Source organism: Papaver somniferum, chromosome 1 (assembly GCF_003573695.1).
Source record: "Papaver somniferum cultivar HN1 chromosome 1, ASM357369v1, whole genome shotgun sequence".
Lineage (NCBI taxonomy): Eukaryota > Viridiplantae > Streptophyta > Magnoliopsida > Ranunculales > Papaveraceae > Papaver > Papaver somniferum.
This window is the reverse complement of record NC_039358.1, coordinates 28,743,036-28,761,525: the sequence shown is the minus strand read 5'-3', so window position 1 is coordinate 28,761,525 and position 18,490 is coordinate 28,743,036. Positions and strand designations below refer to the sequence as shown.

Sequence of the window (18,490 nt, the reverse complement as noted above, 5' to 3'; positions counted from 1 at the left end):
CTAATTCCCTCGTCGAGCATCTTTTGTAGTTCGATCTCGATTTGCTCGTGATACATCGTTGCTATCTTTCGGATCCTTTGTCTAACCGGTTTTGCAGCTGAACTAATAACTAATTTGTGGCAGGTGAGAGAAGGATTTATGTCAGGCATCTCATCCATATTCCATGCGAAGACATCTTGGTAGTCTTTGAGCAATTGTATGAGATTTTTCTCTTCTTTTTCCTCCATCGTGGTTCCTATCTTTATCATTTTAGGTTCATCCTTTGTTCCTAGATTGATGTCTTTTGAAGGTTCTTCAGCTGTGAAATTTAGTGTAGGCTCCCCATGTGGTGTTGGCTCTCTTATCTGTTGTATTGGGTCTCCTTCCTTTTCGGGGATTTCACTGGGGATTCTTTTGCCTTCAGCTGCTTTTACCATGTAGACTTGGAATTCTCTCTCTCGTTTAACTTCTCTCGTCCTTTTCTTCTTATCTTTCTTTCTTTTTTTTCGCCCTTCTTAATGTCGCACGTTCAAATATTTACATTCCTTTGCATATATGATGTCTCCCTTGATTTCTCCAATCCCATCTGGTACGGGGAAGCGAATGCACTGGTGGAAGGTGGATATGATTCCTCTCACTCCATGTATCCAGGGCCTCCCTATAATCGCATTGTAAGGGGTATCCACTTCCACGACACTGAATGTCACTATTGTTTCCAACGTATCTATTGGTATTGTCGGTGTGATCTCGCCCTTGGGTCTTGTCATTGTTCCGTTGAAGCCGAATATATCATATTCCACTGGTGCGAGGTTTATGTCGCCATATCCCATCGCCTTGAACGTATGGTAGAATAACACATCTACAGAGCTTCCACTGTCCACCAAAATCATGTCAACTTCCACGGGTGGTATCGCATTGTCTACATCTCGACAGTCTGATTTCATTATTAAGGTCACGACCAAGTTTTCTTCGTGTGGGGCTCCTTCTTTCGGGGCATCTTCTGCACAGAATACTATTTGTTGTTTCTGCCACTCCTTCAAGGGTTCCTCCTTTCCCTTCGGGTATATTTCTGCTCCATTGAAGTCGCGTTTACAGATTCGCCTTAGCACTTTGTCGTGAAACACCTTAACATCTTTTGCAGTTGATATTATGGCGTTGCAGTGTTGATATTCGTCATTATTCCTTCTTATCCATACTTGGTGTCGATTTGTTCTTCCCCCATCCTTGCAATGGTTCATTCGCGCTGATCTTCTCATATCCAGTCGCTTTTGTGTATTGTTTCGTATTTGTTCGTCCAGTCGTGCTTCTCTTTGAACTCTCTCAGCAATTTCTCTTTATCTACGGTATCGCTTGTAGCTTTCCCCGTACTCTATTTCCAGTTCATATTCTCGCACCTTTCTTTTCAGGTTGTGAGTTTCTATCAACAATCGCATGTACTTAACCGTGAGGTTCACCCGTTCTGCAATTATTGCTCTTTCCCTCTCTTTCCATTGTGCGAGTCTTCTTTTATACTCTCTTCCAGTGATGCTGGCTTATGTTTGTTCAATGGTAACTCCAACTCGCCCCCCCTTCTTTCTCATGACCTTTTCTGACCATTGCATGTTTATGTGGACAGAAGATTCTTTGGTCATCCTTTTGCTTTCTTCTACATCTGCTTTCTCTCTTCGTGTCATCATGAGATTTTGCTTGGTAGTACTGCTCCTATCGTCCTACCGCCTATGAGATCTGATTAGCTTTTCGACAAAGAGAATTTTCTGAAGAAGATGAAGAGTTTGGGCCTTCTTGCGCACTATCTGCTTGATCTGCAAAATGGATCGAGTGTCGTAAACTTTAGGAGGATAACAGTTCCCACCAATCAATCAGCAAGTTTTTCACGAGGGATAAGAGATGGTGGTGGTGAAGCTGGTTTTAGTTTGAACGGGTGGTGATTTCGGTCTGAACACTAAAAGATGAAATACATTTGTAGGTAAGGATAGACAGTTGTTTTCTGAGATGATGGTTTTTAGACACTAGCTAGCAGGCGAGGATAATCCTCCCTGTTTCTAGCGCCAAAATGTAGTTGTGGAAAATCCCACAACTACACCCAAAGAAGTGATAAGAACAATAAGTCTAAGTCATGAAAATAAACTTAAACATTAATGATATTATACACCCCTTGACACTAGATATGATCTTTACACAAGCTATGTATGGAGAAAAATGACGTTCTTATTGATATCACAAAGATTTATACATATAAGGAAGATGATGGTGATAAGATAACTCTAGTGTTTTTTCTCTTCTCTAGTGGTGATTTTCTACTCTTGTTCTTGACTGAATTCTTTTCCCACCTGCCTCTCTCTTCATTATTTGAATCCTTATATAGACGGTCATCATGGTAGAAGACAACTGGGTTCACGTGCAAATCTCTGTTAGCTGATTCCTGTTCATTCTGTCTTATTCGTCAGGCTTTGGAAAGATGTCGTTGTCTCTCACGTTGCAGCTTCGTGCTCTTCGTGTTGTGCTCGTTGTGTGGTTGTTCTCGTGTTGGTTTCTTTTGTCGCTATACGTTCGCCTAATTTCTCCCCTCGCTTATGCTAATAGTCGTCTTAGTGAGTGCGAGGTTGTGGGTTAACTCTGTGCGATATTTCGCCCCTACATGTCTTGTAACTTCCTTTGTGTTAATTCTTCCAATCACCCCAAAAACTAATAAGATTTTCTGTACATGAAAATCTAAATAATCGGCACATAATTATATTTCTTTTCTACCAGTTGTATAATTCAAAAATTTAAATTTGGAATCTTTATTTTAAATTTGGGGCTTATCGAACTTGACGAACCTATCCATTCCCGCTCACACATTTTGCTGAAGGAGTTTTAAACAAGTTCTTTAAATTTGTCAAAACTCAAAAGTGATATTTGGAGTAGCATACTAGCTCAATGGTGCCCTGATTATAATGCAAGGGACTCCCCAATAGGTCTTCTCTAGCACATTAGGAAGGGTTTTGGGTTTTCCATTTCCAGTATAACTTATTTTTGGCATGTATTGGGTTATATAAACTTCCTTGTAGATTGGTTTTGCAACAGCAACAAATCAATCTGCAGACGTACCAGCATCTTACCCACCAACTCCTTTTAAAGATTCTAAAGGTAGAAAATCACAATATATAAAATATGTCATCAGATGATGATGACATTGTTATGTTCATTACTTATATTGTGCCTTGCATATTTGGTTTATGGATTGGCTTCTACATTATCGGCTATGTACTGCATTGTATTTTACGTTCTTTCTGTAAAAGTCCAGCCAGCTTGTATGACCATGTTTGGCGGGAGGAACCATCTCCTTTCCAGAGAGTACAACAAGTTATGCATCCTCCTCGACCAGGTGCAGCACGAAAAGATCCATATGCTTATCAACTTGAAATCATTATCATAAATGTGAGTGACAATGCTGAGGATGATGTAGAGCAATCTTACGGAGGAAGAACTTGTAGTGACTGCAATGTGGATTCAACTTATTTGATAAATACTCATCAGAGACCACCTCCTTCCGATTATATAGATTTGGTATTGGTAGATAGGTTGGCTTCCTGCCCTATATGTTTGGAGGATTTCAGAGACAGTGGTGATAATAGCAGCAAAATTTGTAAGCTCGGGAGGTGCAAACACTTTTTCCACCTCAATTGCATCTGTCAATGGTTAGAATACGGACGCTCAAAAACATGCCCTATTTGCAGAGTTGACATCCTTCAATGGTGACTTCTTTATGCAGTTATGCTAAAAAAAAGTAAAAAATTGGAACCGTGGGTTTATAATTTTGTGACTTATTTACGTAGTTCTGCTAAAAAATGTAAAAAATTGGAACCCTGGGTTTACAATTTTGAAATGTTCCCTGCCCCGTAGTTCTTTAAATGAAGCTCCAAAAACACAGGTTTTACATTAAATGAGCTTGAATTTGAATATTTGTTGTTCTCTATTATCCTTCCAAAGAAAGAAACAGAGAACAAAAAAACTGCAAAACAATAGGCAGGGTTCAATTCTCTCCTGATGTTAATAAGATTACCTTCTCCTGTTCTGACAATTACATAGACTTCATCCTCCTGAAATTTTGCATCATCGGCCCTGGTATTGGGACTTGGCACACTGTGTACAACCATGTTTCGATCTATCACACCTGCCTGAGCTGATGGCCGACCATGGACCTTGAACAACCTCTTAAATAGCTTCTGCTGCTTCTTTATTCTGCCACAACACAGGAAAAAAAGTACATCAGTTGACAAATCAATATGATGGCACAAGTGAATAATCACAATATCATTCGAGACTTCACAATACAAGTACATCAATAAACTGTAAGAAAGTGAAACTTAATTGCGTCAAAAGATACTATCAAGGTTTAAGCCACACATGTTCACAGAATGAAGAGCCTCACTCTGCACTGACACAAACAAATTATCTAACTTGCCCCATCAGAGTAACTATGACAAAAGAGCCTCATTTGGATGTCAAACGACTCAAACCCATAGCTTTTGATAAGTATTCATCACAAGGGCATAACTAAGAAAGCGAGCATCAGCAAAAAAAAAACAATATGATGGGGAATCATCATAATAGGATTTCAAGAATATAAATTGCAACAAACTGATACTTTCTATGTCAAAAGGCATTATCGAGGTTAAGCCTTTCACTAAGAAAGCGAGCATCAGCAAAAAAAAACAATACGATGGGAAAGAACTTGAATAATCATAAGCCAAAAGGCATTATCGAGGTTAAGCCTTACACTATAAATAAAAAACATCAATCAGAAGTCTGTGCTTTTCTGTCCTATTTTTGTGCTTTTCTGTCCTTTTCTGTCCTATTAGGGTTGATTGTTATTTAATAAAGACTATATAAATAACAATCAGAGTGGTCATGACAATTTTCAATCTCTCTTAATTCAAAATTTTATGCACCTAACTAGCTAGTCAAGATCCTGTTTTAATACTAAAAGACAGGGTTCCAGGTGTCCTTTATGTGGCAATGCATCAGGAAACTCCACAACATCTATTTTGAGACTGATTTCTAAGAGTTAAGAACAGTGTGGACAAAAATATTTCAGATGATATTGGTAATGATAACATTTTAAAATGGATGCAGGGTGTGGTGGATGGTCTTCATAATTCCTCTCTTCATATGCCAACTAGATGCCATTTCTAGTCACATATCCAACAGTAAAATAAATAACCAACCTTTTTCATTCGATTTAAGTTTTAACTAACAATACAAAACAAAGCAAATCAAATCCCAGATTTTGTGATTCAGGAGGCATTTAAACTACTAAAAAGATTTCTAATGTCCTACATGGTTCATTCAATTTTATTGTATTTGAAGTGGCTATAGGACAGCATTGTAAAAAAACAATCAACAAGCCATCCGTTTTCACCACTATCATCACAGAACCAACAATATATGATACGAACCAATAAGTTGATGAAGACAGATAGCAGCACATACATGTTTATAAGAAATGGAGAGTAACTTTTCTAAGCCTTACACATAGCATTAAATAGTAACTTGCCCCATCAGAGTAACTATGACAAAAGAGCCTCATATGGATGTCAAACCCATAGCTTTTGATAAGTATTCATCACAAGGGCGTAATCAACAAAGAAAGTACACCAATATAATGGCAGAACGTGAATAATCACAATATGATTTCAAGAATAAATTGGAACAAAATGACACTTTCCTAGGTTGAAGGGCCTCACACACGTCAACACAATGAAGAGTGTCACTCTTCCCTAACAAAAACACATTATAAACTAACTTGCCCCATCAGAGTAACTATGACAAAAAAAGCCTCACTTAGATGTCAAACCCATAGCTTTTGATTAAGTATTCATCACAAGCGCATAAGAAAGATAGTGAATAAACTACAAACTCTAATGTGAAGCATACAAGAGTGCATGTGTGAACATCAAAAAAGTGACAGTGACCAAACAAGATAGTAGTATAGATAGGTTTAAAAACTAGATTCTAGAACAAAGACAAAACTAAACAAGTTGATATCAGATATCATAAACTAGGGTAAAATCTGCAATGAATTTCATAACAGGTAAACAAAATAAACTTGTATATTATACAGAAAAGCAGTGCATTTATACCTCACCCAGTTTGCAATGATATTGAGGTTCAGAAAAGTAAGAAACTCCAAAGTTCCCATTCTCTAAATCCCAAACTGAACCTGAAAACCATTTGAGCATACTCAGCTCCTCACTGATCTCTTCTGCAAATCTGCATCATAATGAGTAAATGCAGCGTCCAGAGCCTGCACCATTGGTTGAACTAGGAGAAAAACTTGATGCCTAAAATCTGATTGTGCAGATTCCTTAACTCCCTGCAGCTTGGGATAGATATCCGCCATGGCATCCTTCAGAGCAACTGCAGTGGTGCGATCATAACCAAAGACCAAAGACCAAAAAAAACGACCAAATTTAAGTTTAGTCCGTGGTGTTACACTAGGGTGGAAGAGTAAATTTGGTCGCTAGGAAAAAGTATACACCAGGATCACATTATATGCCCGCCCCATCACCAGGATCACATTATATGCCCGCCCCATCACAGGATCACATTATATGCACGCCCCATCAGCCATCAGGCGAACTTCATATGTACGCCTCATGAGGATCACATTATATGCCCGCCCCATCACCAGGATCACATTATATGCACGTCCCATCAACAGGATCACATTATATACCCGCCCGGTGACAGACGAACATTATACGTTCGCTCGACTATATATAGTTTTGGTCTTGGTCCCAGACCAAATATAGTCTGGAATTTGGTTTTGGTCCGGCTTTTAGTCTTTACTCCGTCCCGCTGTGTCTCGTCTCTGGACCATAGTTATAGGTTTGATCATCCACTGTGGACGCTCTCAGTCTGCTTACCTTGGTATGAAGGTATGTTGTTGTAATAGGATACGATGACCAGAAATGCTTCAACAATTCTTGAATGGATATCCAATAGTGCAGTAGCTCCTCTTTAGTTTTCTTCGGAAATATATCCAGAATGTTTTTCTGTGGATTCTTCCCAAGATTATATTTGGTACTCGATAGCTGCTGAGATGATCCAATAAGAACCGTACTAGCAACTTCTGGCTTAATTAAAGGATCACTCTTCATCTCAGAGATTGACTTTCTTAAAAACCCATATGCTTGCACCGTGTTCACATTACAATTGATTGTTTCTGTATCTCCTAGAGCTTTGAGTGCATTAGCTTGTTGAGCATCGGAGTACTCCCGTGGGTCCTTAATAAGAAGAGGTGCAAATGGAAGGTTATGTGGTGGTTGAAGATCTTCAATCACAGCCATTCGATAAGCCCTTTCCGAACGATAGTGATTTGCCTTCTCATCAGATATTTGGGCAGCAAAGTCAGCCTTTTTGGACTTGGCAAGTGCTTCTGCTACAGTTCTTGTGTCCCCTAGATCCATATCCAAAGTCTGTCCTTCCAAAACAACTGTTGCATGTCGGTTAAGATCTTGTGCCAGAGTCCTCTTATACTTGTCATATTCGGAATCAGTAAACTCCTTGGATCCATCACGATAAATTCCATGATCCAAAAGATGTATGTAATCGTCCCCTTCATCAGCTTCCATATCTAAACTTGGATCAACACGCCTGATCTTCTGGCAAGCTTCACAGGCTAATATTGCATCCTGCTTCAAGAAGACAGCCAGCTCCTCATCTTCAGCAGCTTCAGCCGCAGCAGCAACAGCATTTTTTGTTCTATGGAGAAACTCTGCTCTACAGTACTTCGTCCAAAAATCCATTTCAGTCATCTTGCTTGGGACAAATTTCAGAAATGCCTGGTGAACAGCTGGTTTTTCAGTGAAAATCTGCTGAATGATCTCTGGAGTTAGGCTGAAAGTGACTTTGTTTGTCCGGCCATCTGTCAGTGGCCTGATATCCGCAAGCATTGCGGTTTAGACATCTTGTTGACATCAACAGCAAGCAATTTCTTTCGTGTGGCCCAGAATTCAGCTTCGCGCAAAACACCACCGATAACAAATTGCTTATGAAGCTTCTGCAACTCGCTATTTTCAGCTAGCAGTTTCATCCGAAGCTCCATTTCTTCTGGACTGAGTTGTTCATCATGCAGTGTAGTTGCAGAATTCTCAGAATCCACTTTGGCATCCAGTGCAGATGATTCCCTTGCTTGGATCTTTCCAAAGACCTTTCCAACAAAATCTTGGCATATATCACGTTCAGCAAATTTATTTAACTCAAATGTGTAATTACCACTCCCAGTTGTAGGTTCCTGTATAAGCATTAGCAGCGCTTGTTTTTGGCTAAATCTCTGACGTTCAATGGATCTAAACCCTACATTGAGTCTTGCAGATGGCTTACGATCATCAGGCAAGAAATCAAGTTTGTCCTCTGTCATAGTTAGAACTCCTTGAACACCAGGATCCTTGACACCATTGTTCTTATACCTAGCACACATAACTACCTGACCGCCCGCCATAGTTTCTGCACCAATTTAACAATGTTGACTTCAAGATTCCGATCAAGAGAATGAATTCAAAAGTTGAATTAGGATTAAAAGCTTATTTCAACAGGGTTTTTCTCATGCTCAATTTTTAAATAAAAATCAGAGTGGTTAAGACAATTTTCAATCTCTCTTAATCTATAACACCAAAAGAGCAAGAAATGAAAGAAAGAAACACAGGACAAACTGCAAAACAATAGGCAGAGTTCAATTCTCTCCTGATGTTAATATTGAGATCTACTTGAAATATACATCAATGGTAAAAATTACCTTCTCCCGTTCTGACAACTGTATTAAATATACAAATATCTACTTGGTACAGTACTACAGCCTTGTTTCGATCTCACAAACTTGCTTGACCTGATGGCTGACTATGAGCCTTGAACAATTTTGCAGTCGTGCAACAACCTTCTGAATCTTGCTTCTTAATTCTGCCACAACACAAAAACAAAAAACAAAAAAAGTAAATCACTAAACAAATGAACATGAAGGCACAAAGTGAAAAATCACAATATGATTTCGAGAATAAATTGCAACAAAGTGAAAATTTTCTATGTCAAAAGGCATTATCAAGGTTTAAGCCACACACATCAACACAACGATACTCCCCATCAGAGTAACTATGACAAAAGAGCCTCACTTGGATGTCAAACCCATAGCTTTAGATAAGTATTCATCACAAGGGGCATAATTAAGAAAAAAAGTACACCAATATAATTTCAGAATGATTTCAAGAATAAATTGTAACGGAGTGACACTTTCTATGTCAAAAGGCATAACAAGGATTAAACCTCATGCAGATACACACAATGAGGAGTTTCACTCTTCCCCAACAAAAAAAACACATTGAAAAAACTGAGTTGCCTTGCCCCATCAGGGTAACTATGACAATAAAAAGCCTCACTTGGATGTCAAACCCATAGCTCTTGATTAAGTATTCATCACAGGGGGATAATTAAGAAAGAAAGTACACCAATATAATGGCAGAACCTGAGTGAATAATCACAATATTATTTCAAGAATAAATTGCAACAGAGTGACACTATTCTATTTCAAAAGGCATAACAAGGTTTAAACTTGATGCACATCAACACAATGAAGATCATCATTCTTCCCCAACACAAGTACATTAAAAACTGACTTGACTTGCCCCATCAGAGTAACTATGACAATAAAAAGCCTCACTTGGATGTCAAACCCATAGCTTTTAATTCAGTATTCATCATAAGGGCATAACTATGAAAGATACTGGAAAAATTACAAACTCTAGTGCAAAGGTAATAGTGACCCCTGAACCCTGAACAGAAAAATACATAGAACTGCTTACAGGAACAAATTAGATCTGCAAGCAAACTGGCGAAACTCAACTGACAAAATTCAGGGGAACTTAGTGCAGAGATCAATCAAATTCACCATTAAACAAACTAAACAAGTTGTATTCAGATACCAAAAAGCAAGAAATTCAAAAACTATAGGGTAAAATCCAGAATTACTCAACTTGCGATTGTATTGAGATTAAGCGATTGTATTGAGATTAAGCGATTGTGATGAGATTAAAGGAAGAAGGAAACTCAGTAATTTCCCAAACTAGTAGACGCCAAAATTGGACGCGATAGCTGAGATTGCTCACGAGGTAAAACCCTAGAAGTTTATATTAGGATCAGTGGATCACCGATTCACTGTCTTATATATATGACGGAACTCTAAGGGTAGACCTACCCGCCCACGAGGGCTAGTCTACGGCCCACCGGGTAGTCTGAATGAAACCTTATATAAGGGCTTATGAAACAGTAGAGGGGTTTTACAAGGAACCTGTTTTGAGGCATGCTGATTTTTTTTCAGGCATACCAAATGGTGACAAAATAGGGTCACTAGATAAGGTATACCAAATGGTGACAAAATAGAGTCACTCGATAAGGCATACCATTTGGATCCAAGAGCATAGTTCAAGGGTATTCCATCAACTCCAGTAAGGATGAAGTCAGGGGTTCAATCCCCGCCGCCGTAAAGGTTTGTAATAGATTAGTTGTATAGTGGGTTTAGCGATGTTGGATCTGGCAGTGGGGACAGTCCAACTGGCTGGGTTCGGGTAGGGGCATGAGTCCAGTTTTCGCTTATCAAAAAAAAATGGTGACAAAATAAGGTCACTAGATAAAAATGATCATCATCCCTTATCCACCCATTTTTAATAATGGCAAGTATACCCTTATTTAATTAGTGTTAATGATAATGATTATGATTAATTAGTGTTGTTAAAGATTGATTAAAGTTAAGTAATTAGTAGAAAAAATTTGTTTTCTGTGAGAGAGTTTGGAATTTTGAGAGGAAGAAGAAGTGAAAAAAAAACCTAGATTTTAAAGATTTATGAGAAATCTGAGAATTTTATGCTAATTACACACAAGTATAGTTTTATAAGATGTTTAGTCTCCTTTCTTTAGGTTGGATTCATCAAAAAATTTGATTTTTCAGAGATCTGTTTTAGGTTCGGCTGAAAACTAAAGGCGGAACTTTACGCGCGAAGAACCATTTGGCTTCTAAAATTAAAGCCGAACCCAGGAATTTGAATTTTTGTTTATGGTTCGGCTCATTCGAAATCTATAATTGTTAGCCGAACCTTAAGATTATTCTTTATAGTTTAAGAGGCGACTTACAGTACAATGTTCGGCTCAAATATTTAGTAATACCAAAACCAGTGGAACATCAATGAATCTTCTGCCGCAAACCAACCAAAGTCGAATCAGACGAACCTAATATTTTCCTAAACAACAACCTAAGTTCAGCTCAAATTGTATTTGCAAGATCAGCCGAACTGATCTTCTGAAGAAGCAAAAACGGACAACAAAGCTAGGTTCGTCTGATAATTTTGGGTCGAACCAATATCTGTAAACCCTACTTTTATCTTCTAAATCTAAACAAAACAAAAACAGTCAAAAACAAGATGAGTTTGTTCCAAATACCTTCTAATATGCATCTGAGAGCAATCGCGATTTGGATTTCGCACTCAAATGTCTCTAGTTTTGGTTTTACTTGATGATCAAAATATTTTAATCGAAAAAAATTAAACTGTTTTTTTTCCTATTAGTTCTGATTTAAGTTTTTAATTTAGTTAAAGATATTTAAGTAATTTAATTAGTTTTAGATTAATTTCTTAATAAAATTGAAGGGTATTTAAATAATTTAATCTAATTAAAGGGTAACCTAGTAATATCATCATGGCTAGGACACCCCTTATAAGCATACCCTAAATGGTATCATCATTTAGTATGCCTCAAAACATTTTATTATGCCTTAAAACAGGTTTCTTTTGCAACCCGTAAATAAAATTAAAAGCCCATTATTTAAATATTTTTATAATAGCTAAATTGTCTTTGTTTGAGTAATGTTAAACGTTTAATTAAGTTAGTTAATATATATAGATTAGATAATAAAATTGAGTGATTCTTGTGAGAAATTTGAGGTGGATGAATACTTGTATGATAGAAAAATCAAGTTTTACGTACGTCATGATGGAGATCAAGATTCACCCAACCAAAGATTGAATTTTTTAGCTTTCCAAACCAGTATTCCGTTGGGTTTTTATCTTCGTAGCCAACTGTAAAACAAATACTATAGATACTGTATAAGAATACTCCATATATGAATAACCTCCATATAAGAATACAAGTTTCTGGTCCCGACTTGGGCCAGTTATATTTAAGAATAAACTTCATATTGGAATAAGTCTTTTCTTTTATCCTGTCTTAAGGAACTTTCCTCCATATAAGAATAATTGACATTATAATACATAAATATAATACAGATCTTGTCATACATCATAGTTTGACATGAACAGATTCTTGTAACCATTTTGCAGGATTTTTTTACTTCTAAGTGGGATTGATGCTTTGTTTTGCATAAATCGATAAAAAAATTGTATTGATTGTATTTGTAAGGACCCTCAAGCTAGTCAACTCTATTAGACTGGTCAAGAATTGATCTAGAGATGATCAAGAGCCGAATTAGCCGATAATGATTCGATTAGTTTGACACGAACGTTAATTAATAGAAATTAACCCAACAACGATCTAGGCACGAAACTAGTACCAATAGATATATCTCGAAAAGTTGCGCGATGTGGACTACTCAAGCGTGTCATTCGGATACCGGACGAAGAGGATAACATCATAATTGTATGAGGGGAAAATAGTCATTTTTTTGTCAAACCGCCTGGATGCATGTATCAATCTTCTGGGTGCCTTCATAGTTCTGGTCGGTCTTATCTACTGTATCGAGAGGATAAAATCTCATTTTCTCTCTTTATTTCTTCTTCATTCTTCTTTCCTCTTCTTTTCTGTCTCTCTTCTTTCCCTTCTTCTGCGAATTTCGACTGAGAGAATCGATTGGTGATGTTGTGTAGATGATGAGGGGAGACGTTATTGTCGTGAATCTTGAAGGAGAACAATTAGAGATTGTTAGGGTTTGATTGAAGTGATAAATCAAAGAGAATCAAAGAGATGGGATTCTGAGTTTGAGTTCGTATGCAATTGAAAAGCATAATGAGTCATTGACAGATGTAAAACAAAGGGGTTGATGTTCAATTGATGTTCTGAAGTTGTTCTGATGATGAATCAAATAGAAAAGGTAAATCCGAGTTTTAATTAGGGTTTCTTTTTTGATATTTCTTTATGAAATTGTTGTTCTTTCATCGATTTATTACATGGGTTTGTTCATAATTGAGAGGAGATAGTTGTATAGGGATTTAATTTTAGTTTATTTATCAAATCAATTTGGGAATTAGGGTTCATGAGAATTAGGGTGTTTGAATCGGGAATCAGCAGACGAAGAAGATGAATTGGTTAGAGGATTGAAGTTGGGTGTTGATTTTAAGATTCTGCAAATGAGAAATGGAAACTAGGGTTTGATTTTGTAATTGGAAATTAGTTGAATAGTATTGGGAGGAAGATGAATTGAGAATTAAGGCAGTTATTAGTGGTTTGGAATTAGAATTCTGTGACTGTGTTATTGAGAAAGAGAAGTGGTAATGTTGTTGAATGATGATTATCAAATAAGGTTTGATGGTGTGTGACTGTCGGGCTGAACTTCAATGGCAGAAGTGAAAGAAGCTGGGTTAGTGGAACTAATAATGTATAAGATGTTATAAGGACAGTGTCGAAGACTTAAATGGGTTAAGAGGATGATTGCAGTTGTTGCAGTTTAAGCTAGTGAAGATTTCATTAAGTAGTTGCAGCTGTTGAAAATGGTGATTAGGATTTATATGTAGAATGCAACTTAAGTGAGAAGTATTGGACCTGGTTGTGGTTGTAGTTTATGTGGAGGAAACTTTATTCTGATAAGAATTAGATGAATGATTTAGGTTGGTGAATGAGTTGTTGGTGTTCATTATGCAGAAATAGAACATGTTTACTATTGTAAATGATGATGAAGTTGTTTGTGTTGGTAGAGAGGGTTTAGATTCGGGTTAATCTTTGCTTAGAATTTTCTTTCTTAGTGTTTTAAATAGATGATTTAAATCGTTAGTGCCTCATTTTATAGTTAATCTCCTGGATTAGTCAGCTGCTAGCTTAGGAGGCGCTACAGTATTATTTGTAAAACTAAACTAAGTAGTTATGTTACCGAGGTAAATTTTGATGTTTCCTATGCGTATGTATATATTTTTCCTAGGTACATATTTAACAAAATTTTATCGATATTTTCAAGGTAGACCTCCATATAAGAATAACATCTATAGAATATTTTTTTGTAGTCCCTATTATATTCTTATATAGAGGTTCTACTGTATACAGTTAGATGATGATGATGGACTCCCAACCGTAACTTGGTAAAATTGGGAAAACCCAATAGTAAACCACCCAGGATTGGGTTTTTGGTTCTTCAAAGACAACCGTAACTCACTATGTATGTCATCTTCTTGGTTGAGAGACAGCAAGTCGATCATGATAAGGAAATATATTTATGTTAAGACATGAACTATTCTAAACCATGAAACAAAGAAAGATCGATTGATTGGCCTTCAATAATGCTATGATGAGAGTGAAGCCTAAACTAGACCACCACACTCGTACCGATTTAATTGAACTTGAAACAACTCTTTAACTCCTTGTACAAATAGAAGAAGATGACTATTATATGTTGATGCATCGAATGGGAGTTTCTCTGTCACTGTTGTGGGAATGCAAGTTTCAATTATGCGAACACCGGCGTTATTTAGAACGATACATGTTCGGACTAGATTATCAGCTACAAACCTTCCAGCCAAGAGTGGGCAATAAACATGAACATTTAAGAGTACATCTTTCAAGACTTCATTTGATGACGTAGGTGGTTTAAATACAAGATAAACACTATGAAAAGAAGGGGTACCAAGTACACCACTAGCTTTTTCGTCCGATAACCTGTATGGATAAAACCTAATACAATTGCAAGTAGACCAACTTAGTGATCCTTGAACAATATGTATATAGATTTTATATCTCTTTTTATCCAATATCAGAAAGTCAAGACAATAGAGTTCATGAACCTAACTGTTTAAAAGAGTGCTTGGATGATCTTAAAACTCAATATCCAAGATCAATCTAGTCGTATCCAAATAATCGGATCGGAATTCTGCCAAATATGAAACTTGTTATCTATTCTTTCAAGATACGAATTCTACAAAAACGAGTCTTATACAATCAATATGGACTTATCTACTAAGATTGATTACGTAGTGCTTGTGCCTTTTCTATTATAAAGATAAATATTAAAATTCGGAAAGGGAAAAACACAAGACACCAGAAGTCTTATTAATGAGGAAACTTCAGCTGCAGAAAAATCCCAGGGCCTCGTCCAAAATTGAACATCGAACTGTATTAAGCCACTACAGACACTGGCTAAAAGATCCACCACCAGATGGATCTACGTGATACGAGTTCCAACAACCTAAACATATGCTATTTTAACCTCGTCTCGCTCTAAGGAGAATAAGATGTTAGAATAACCCCAGTCTCAAATGATAACGCTATCCTCACGAAATGCTTACATCCCATGGTTCATGTATCACCATCAAAGTATAGAAAAAATAAAAATAAATTTGATTACTATGATCCAATTTATAGATTCAACTCATAATAATCCAGTCAAACTACTAAGACTGAACAACCAAGCCATAATATGCATACAACTAGTCTCCCTAATAAAATAAGTATATATAATATTGAGAGCCTATTCCACCCCTAATATCTTATTATTGGGTCACGTCGGACCGATTTGATACTATTGAGCGCCAATTCCACACCTAATAAGTGAGAAGATATGGAGATACACAGATACTCTCCACGAGGAGACCATATCACACATATCAAGCAACATACTCATTTCAATTTCATACAAACTTGTTCAAAAGAATCAAAGACTCACCATGCTCGCAGATTAAACGGAAACTTAATAATTAGAAAAATACAAGTAACTTAATGATTATAAGAAAGTTACAAGAGTTCCCACCTGTTTTGTAGGCAAACCATGTCTACCTCGAAATCCACAATCCACTGCCTCATCTTTTGGATCGATATTTTTTAATAATAACCGAATGTTAATCACACAAGCACTCTAAGAGCTTAGCCAAAAGGGCTCACATAATAATCATACAAGTTCCAGTTAATGGCTAGGTAAACTATCTAATGTTTCTAAACCTATTTATGGTTTACAATTTCTACCTTTAGCATATCTAAGAGTTTACTAATCCAATTATGTTGGTTTCGTAGTCCATTTAATAAGTCTTAAAAAGATATACAACTCTATAGAAGGAACCAAAGACTAATTCGGACCATAAGGGTCCACATCATCAAAATAAGAAACTAGCCCTAAGCCTAAGTAACCGGCCCGATAATCTAAGGACCAGTCCATTCGGGTCAACTAACGGTCACTAATAGTCAAAAGGGTCAATTAGCGGTGAACGTCTGTCAGGGTCAGAGTCAAAAGTCAAGTCTGGTCAACAGTCAAGTCCTGGTTAATGCACTGAGTCAAATCAGATGGTTCAACACCTGGTCACATAATCAACTCAGTTAGACAAACTGAGTCAGACAAGGTAAATCAGTCAGACATCTGACCGCAGAGAATGACCACTGGCCTGAGCCGTTGCACATGCCATAGGCACTAAAGATGGCTCATCACAAAACAGAGAGGATTAAACCAAAATGATTATTACCATCATGCCTGAGGTGCAATTCTTACTCCATCCACAACAATCAACACTTTCACTTCTTTTAGTCACCGACATTGAAACTATTCTTCTTTGCAAGTTCTGTCAACTCAATTTCATTATTACCTACACATACAGAGTCCATAGTTGTAGCTAACCCATGAGTTGCCTCGGACCACTTCAATCCAACGCTAACTCGTCTTACATCCCTCAAACAAACAATCATTCATCAACGACAAGACCAAATCCTCTTACTTAACTTCCACCTGCACATCCAAATTTCAACAGATGCAACCCAACCATGTTGTTTCTAATTAAATTCAGTTTATCACAATTACAAACTACTTAACAAGTTCTCTTATTCAGTTCACTACAAATCAACACAGCTCCATGAAGCCAACATCAATACTAATTCAAAAACTCAATTTTTGTTCCATCTACAACTGCAGTTGTATTCTAAAGTCATTCACAATTGGTTCAAATGGACTCAGTGCCCTCCTATATCCTTTCCATGTGATCAGCACAAACCTAACCACAATACAGCTCAAGCACATACCAACCATATCCATTTAAATTCACCACCAATTTAACTTTTCCCTGCAATGGTATCTAAACTTAACAATCATCTAACTTCTTTGTAAGTCTGAGTAATCTCAGTTACACCAATCACAAACCACCACTAGATTAATCAACCTCATATTCTTTCAACACCACAGACTCACTAGTCACTAACCTAGAACAATATCTTTATATTCACTTAATCAATTTCAGCTACACATATTCTTGTATCTTATATCCACAATTCCATGTGATTCAAAAACCCTAACTACAAATACTTTTACCAGTGAGAGAAATTAAACATCTCCATTATATTAACACATAAAACAAATACCTCAAAAAAGATTCCACACGGGTACTTGAAATCAAACTTCTCTTCTTGGTTTTAACTTCTCAATCCTCTTTCCCCTAATTCGAGCTCAGAGCATCAACTCAAATCTCTAGATCATGAAAACCCATCTTATCCAAAATCCCCAAGAACAGAACCCTAATTCCTAATTTGGGGAAGAAAATGAAACCCTAGTTTCAATCATCAACCTCAGCTTCAAATTCAACCTTAACCCTTAATTCGTGTCAAAACCCACCTTCAATTAAACTTCTAAACCCTCAATTTCAGCTTCCTTGATTTTTCTTACAAGCCCTAATTTCTCCATATCTTCTGTGAAATCTGAAAATCGACTTTTAATTTTCACTTCTTAACTCGCAATTATGAAAACCCATCATTAACTCCTCGATATCATCCTATGCTATGTATAAATCCCCAATCAATTTCTTCTCTCCGAAACTCTAACCCATGATTCTCTCCAATCTTTCGTTTCTTCTTCATCCAGAGCTAAATCACCTCAACTCCTTCATCGTCCATACAACTTCATCAAAAAATTCTCTTCGATTAATTCTCTCACTAATCCTCAATCATATCGGCAGAAGAACAAGCAGAGAAAGAAAAGGTAAGAAGAACAATGAAAGAGAAAGAAAAACAAGATAAGAAGAGAAATATGATTTCTCCACGAGTTGGTTTTGGATAAAACCAAATAAACTTACTGAGACACCCAGAAAATGCGATAAAGGCAGCCTGAAGATAAGACTAGGTTTGTTAGGGGTGCCCTGAGAAAAAGTCTTGGTTGGCTTGATAACGATTGCTTGAAATGGCCACTTTGCTCTTCTCACTAATCAGATGATATCTTCTTCGTCTGGTATCCGAAAGACGCATTTCAGTAGTCCATTTTACATAATTTTTCGAGATCTATCCAACGGTAATAATTTCG

The 18,490-nt window shown here is 36.9% G+C and overlaps 1 pseudogene; it reads right to left on the bottom strand.

The window, feature by feature from the left end:
* Nucleotides 1-3,781: 3,781 nt before the first annotated feature.
* Nucleotides 3,782-10,121, bottom strand: LOC113281994 (annotated as a pseudogene).
* Between the last annotated feature and the right edge of the window lie 8,369 nt (nt 10,122-18,490).